This window comes from Paramormyrops kingsleyae, chromosome 16, assembly GCF_048594095.1.
Source record: "Paramormyrops kingsleyae isolate MSU_618 chromosome 16, PKINGS_0.4, whole genome shotgun sequence".
Lineage (NCBI taxonomy): Eukaryota > Metazoa > Chordata > Actinopteri > Osteoglossiformes > Mormyridae > Paramormyrops > Paramormyrops kingsleyae.
The window spans coordinates 27,075,804-27,081,803 of NC_132812.1; the positions used below are offsets into that span (position 1 = coordinate 27,075,804).

Consider the following 6,000-nt stretch of genomic DNA (forward strand, 5'->3'; position numbering starts at 1 on the left):
AATTTGATTACACTCTAAAGATACAAATAAAATGAGTATCATGCAACCTGAAAACACTAATCATTGTTTAGTACAGATAAACTGAGTACACTGTAGTTAGGAAACACTAAGCATTGAGTAATACAGAACCATTGAGTCTGCCTTGACATGTAACCACTAAGCTTCATGTAGCACAGAGACATTCCAGAGCTACATGGCATTTCTGCCCCAGTGGCCTAATTTATATGGCTTCAGCCTCCCAAGTTGGAGATTGTGGGTTCAAGCTCCATTTGGGGTATTTTGTTTAATGAATTTCTAGAATGCACTGCGGTTTTGAAACATATGTCATTGTGCAGAACAGAAAAATTATATTGATTACACATAGAAACTATATGACTATATGAGTCTCCGTTGACAGAACCACTAAGCTTCATGTAGTACTGAAACATTCCAGAAGTCCACGATGTCTCTGCCCCAGTGGCCTAATGGATAAGGCATTGGCTTCCTAAGTCAGGGATTGTGGGTTCAAGTCCCATCTGGGGTGGTTTGTTTAATGAATGTACAGAATGCACTGCAGTTTTAAAACATATGTCAGTGTACAGTACAGAAAATTTGATTACACTATAAAAATACAAAGCGTTCTGTAGTTCAAATTTAACGAGTATCCTACAGCCTGAAAACACCAAGAGTTGTTTAGTACTTATAAACTGAGTACACTGTAGTTAGGAAACACTAAGCATTGAGTAAAACAGAACCATTTAGTCTGCCTTGACATGTAACCACTAAGCTTCATGTAGTACAGAGGCATTCCACAGATCCACGCTGTCTCTGCCCCAGTGGCCTAATGGATAAGGCACTGGCCTCCTAAGCCAGGGATTGTGGGTTCAAGTCCCATCTGGGGTGGCTTGTTTAATGAATGTACAGAATGCACTGCAGTTTTAAAACATATGTCAATGTACAGAAAATTTGATTACACTCTAAAGATACAAATAAAATGAGTATCATGCAACCTGAAAACACTAATCATTGTTTAGTACAGATAAACTGAGTACACTGTAGTTAGGAAACACTAAGCATTGAGTAATACAGAACCATTGAGTCTGCCTTGACATGTAACCACTAAGCTTCATGTAGCACAGAAAACACTAAGCGTTGTTTAGTACAGATAAACTGAGTACACTGTAGTTAGGAAACACTAAGCATTTAGTAATACAGAAACAGTGTCTCCCTTGACATAGAACCACTAAGCTTCATGTAGTACAGAGACATTCCACAGATCTGCACTGTCTCTGCCCCAGTGGCCTAATGGATAAGGCATTGGCCTCCTAAGCCAGGGATTGTGGGTTCAAGTCCCATCTGGGGTGGCTTGTTTAATGAATTTGCAGAATGCACTGCAGTTTTAAAACATATGTCAGTGTACAGTACACAAAAGTTGATTACACTATAAAAACACAAAGCATTCTGTAGTATAAATAAAACGAGTATCCTGCAGCCTGAAAACACTAAGCGTTGTTTAGTACAGATAAACTGAGTACACTGTAGTTAGGAAACACTATAAGCATTTAGTAATACAGAAACAGTGAGTCTCCCTTGACATAGAACCACTTAGCTTCATGTAGTACAGAGATATTCCACAAGTCAGTGATGTCCCTGCCCCAGTGGCCTAATGGATAAGACATTTCCGTCTTAAGCCAGGGATTGAGGGTTCAAGTCCCATCTGGGGTGGTTTTTTTATAGCATGTGAAGTGATTTGTGCAATGTAATTCCTTAATCCCTGTCACTTTTAAAACATGTATCATTGTACAGTACATGAATATTAATTACACTATAGCAGGTCTCACCAACATGGTGCCCGCGGGCATCAGGATGCCCCCAAGGACCACATGAGTCGTCCACGGACTTGTTCTAAGAATAGCACAACTCACCAGTGAGCAGTGTCTAAAATTTTATTTTATCCTGTTGCTATTATTCTTTAATCACATTTGCATTTATATACATTTGAAAATGACAATATCTAAAAAAAAAGCATTTAAAAAATGTTTATTATACATGAAGTTTAGATTCAGTTTAGGAGGAGTGTTTCAAACTGGTAGCTCTTCATAAGTAGCTCTCAGTTTCAAAAAGGTTGGTGACCCCTGCACTGTAGAAATACTAAGTATTCTGCAGTTCGAGGAAAACCAGAACCCTAAGAACGCTAAGCTTCAAGTAGTACAGAGACATTCTGCAGCTGCTGTCTGTCACAGCCCTGGTCGCCTTATAGCTCAGGCATTGGTTTTCAAAGCCAGGCAGGGTCCCGACTGCCGTGGTTTATTTAATGAATTTCTTTGCTACTGTACTATTAAACCAGTAAGGGCATCATTATATTTATTAGGTATGTTAATTTAGGGCTGCACCTAAACTTCGTCGGATGCTGGTTGGTCCTCCCAGAGCCAGGCTGGGTAGATGACAATAAAGCACCGATGGAAATTTCAGGTTAAAGTAAAAATCCAGACTGTGATTTTGTTTCAACCAGCCAGTTGAGTATAAAGCGTCACAGTCCCAGAGTACTTATCTGGTTGGTTAAAACAATATCTTTGTCTGGGTCTTTACTTTCTGGGCAAGAAATTTCCAACTATGCAATAAAGATATTTCATATTGTAGTATGGAAACACCAGTCATTCATTACTACAATTACACTGACATTTCTGTAGTAAAGGACACATGCAGCAGTGCTGACAGTGCCATCTGATCTGAATTTCTCACACACAATTTATAGTGCTCTAGTCTGACGTTTAAAGACCAGTGCTCTTTAACCCAGTTTCATAGATTCTCCATTTTTCCCATAAAAATTATTAGCTTTTTTGTTCCCGCAGAGTGCTTCATGCTCAGCATTACTGCTCAGGTTTGCTAGTGGATCGACTCTTTTTAATTAATACCCTCCTATACAATCTCAAGGCATTCTCGATGGAGTTATGCTTCACTGACACAGCTCTGCTACGGTTTCGTTTTTGCTGCCCAGGTGGCAGCTGCCAACAGTCCCTTTCCTAGATATGCAGTTTGGGAAACAGAAGAACAAAAGGACCGTGGTAAGTGGCCATAACACCTTCGAGACCTCTGCCGCTTCTGACCCTCAGTACTCCCTCCGTATAAATGTAATCCCATCTCTGAGCTATCGCATATTCCTGCCTTAGCGACGACTGTTTACACTCTCTTAGCAACCTTTGTTTAGGCCCGTGTGTGTTACTCAGGTTGTGTGGGCCACGTGTTGTCTTTGGTGTCACGATGGCCCCATTGTTGCCAAGAAGCCTCAAGACACTCTGTTGGACAAGCTGGTGGCCACCACACTGACAGAGGAGCAGGGCACACCAAAATACGACATAGTATCTTGGCACTCTTCACATTCCATATAAGTCTGAGAATATAAATCTCCAGTGTCTTTGTCGGTTATCAGAAGCCTCAGTATCTAAAGATACTCGCAAGTACCTTGGTGTCAAGGGTCTGGAGTGGAGACAACAGAAGATCAGGGAGAGGACTGCATATAACATTTTTCCTTTTGCCTGTTTCATGGAAGTTCAGTTTTCCTATTAAAAACTGTGGAATACTAAAAATAGTAGCAATATCTGCTACCTTTGTGTAAAAGTGAAGGATGACTGTACAATGTACAATGAAATGTGTCGGCTTTGCATTTAAGCATAGCTCAAGAGGACTATGGAGGCGGAAAAATGGGGAAAACACCAGTGAGAAGGCAATGACACATCAAAGATCTGAAACATACCTTAGTGAGTTAATGTCAAGGCAGAACCACAGCCTAATTGGATTGGCAGTGTAAACAACTGGCTCCAGATTTCTGCCATTTGCACAGAAGGTTAGAACTCAATCGAACACAGACGGCTGTGAGCGTTTTTGGGTAAATATTTGGCAACACAATGCCAAAAAGTGACAGAAGAGCTCACAAATATAACATGCTAATTTCCTGTTTAAGCCTAGCATAGCTGATAGCAAAATCTACACATGACTTAAAGTAGAACACATGGGCAAACACACTACTGTCACGTCATCACGTCTGGGAGTGACGATACAACACACAAGTGAACATGGTACTGTTATGGCATTTTGTCTGGGGCTGATGGTACAACACGTGGCCAAACACGCTACTGTTACAGCATCACGTCCGCAAGTGACGGTACAGCTTGTGGGTGAACGTGGTGCTGTTACTGCATGATGCCTGGGAGAGATGATACAGCATGTGGGCAAACACACTACAGATCCTGCGTCATGTCTTGGAGCGACGATACAACGCATGTGTAAACACAGTACGGTCACTGCGTCACGTCTAGGAGGGATGACACACCATAGCCATGTGGCCTGCTGAACACGGTGCACCACTTCCCAAAAATAAGTATTACAGTGATGCACAGGATTTGAGGACATATATGATCTCTAAGCTAAATAGAGTTAATAGTGGTGAAAGAAGTGATTAAATTATAGACTATTAGAAGCCATGTCATTTTCAGCAAGCATTAGCTTTAAATTTTGTTTATGTTGTAATATTTATGTATTAATTAATCATGGAATTAGGATGATTCTGGTTTAACTATAAAGCCAGGTGAGATATAAGAACATTAAAGCTTGACAGCATCAGCGCCATCAAAAGTTTAAAGCTATTCTTGGCCTAGTTTGGGCTCATGATTAAACCCAGAACATAACTTGACGGTGCCCCTTGAGAGAAGAGCAGAGGCTCCAGGGCACCATAGACCTGCCTGGCATTGCCTGTCATTCCCACCCTGCGCTGCCAGGGTCGGGTTTGGGCCACCAAGCCGTCGGCGACGTCGCACAGAGGCATTGATGGCTTTGGCACAGATGGGAGCTGGACAGTTTCTTTGGAACAGGGGGTCTGATGGGGAACGAGGGGCTTCTTCACATAACCACAGAAATTGCTGCTCAGGGGTGAGACGAAACTGTGATTAAAGGCAAAGAAAGTGACAGATTAGGGTTTATAGACATTAAAACCAGAGTGTGGTTTTATTTTGCATCTTTTATGATTTAGTTTGCCTTTTAAACTTTAAACAAGAAACAGAAAATACAAGGACAAAAACAGTAAAATGGAAAACCAAACTAAAACAAGAAAATTGACACTTCTCAGAGCCTAAGATCACTTCTTCAGTCTAAGTTCTACTGTATCAGCCTTACCCTATCTCGTATTTGGGTTCTTGTACTGAAACTGAACCCCTCTCACAGTCAGGGTTATGAGCTCAGTGCCTACAGATAAGCAGGTCCCTACCAAAATAGCTAACGTAAGTAGAGCGGGCCGACTTTTCATGGTACCGCTGTTAACGATGCTAATCGGCTTCCGTGATTATCAGCCGAGCTCCGTAACTACTTATATGGATGAGAAAACAGCAGCATGAGCACAGCTATTTGAACAGTGGAGTCCATCACACATATTACAGGCAGCAGCAGAGGCCGCTTCTCTTAGCAGGGGCCAGTTTTGGCCCCCGTAATTTTAGCTAAATTATTCCCCAGACTTAATTGGCCCTCAACAGTCAACATGTGGAGCTGCGGGGAACCTGAAGCCAGGGTTCCCTTTGCCCAAGAACCAAACTGCTCTAGCTGTAATGGTCTGTTATGGACATCAGATAATCTGTGGGATTAGGGATTGATAAAGACCTGCTAGTGTCCAAGCAGAATGATTAGGGATTGATAAAGACCTGCTAGTGTCCAAGCAGAATGATTAGGGATCGATAAAGACCCGCCAGTGTCCAACCTGAGTGATTAGGGATTGATAAATACCTGCCAGTGTCCAAGCAGAATGATTAGGGATTGATAAAGACCTGCCAGTGTCCTACCAGAATGATTAGGGATTGATAAAGACCTGCCAGTGTCCAAGCAGAATGTTTAGGGATTGATAAAGGGATGTTCTTACATTAGAAATAGCCATCCATCCATCCATTATTATAATCATGCCTGAGGAATTATGGGGCATGACAGGTACCTCCTACAGTATAGAAGATATCCATAGAGAAGTATTTATTACTCATGACA

The 6,000-nt window shown here is 41.7% G+C and overlaps 3 non-coding genes across 3 annotated transcripts; all 3 read left to right on the top strand.

Moving 5' to 3' along the window:
• The first annotated feature begins 450 nt into the window (after positions 1–450).
• Positions 451–523, top strand: trnar-ccu (transfer RNA arginine (anticodon CCU)). Its single transcript has one exon. It is a non-coding gene; the product is annotated as a tRNA-Arg (tRNA).
• A 286-nt stretch (positions 524–809) lies between these two features.
• On the top strand, positions 810–882 carry trnar-ccu (transfer RNA arginine (anticodon CCU)). The gene has a single exon. It is a non-coding gene; the product is annotated as a tRNA-Arg (tRNA).
• A 388-nt stretch (positions 883–1,270) lies between these two features.
• Positions 1,271–1,343, top strand: trnar-ccu (transfer RNA arginine (anticodon CCU)). The gene has a single exon. It is a non-coding gene; the product is annotated as a tRNA-Arg (tRNA).
• Positions 1,344–6,000: the final 4,657 nt, after the last annotated feature.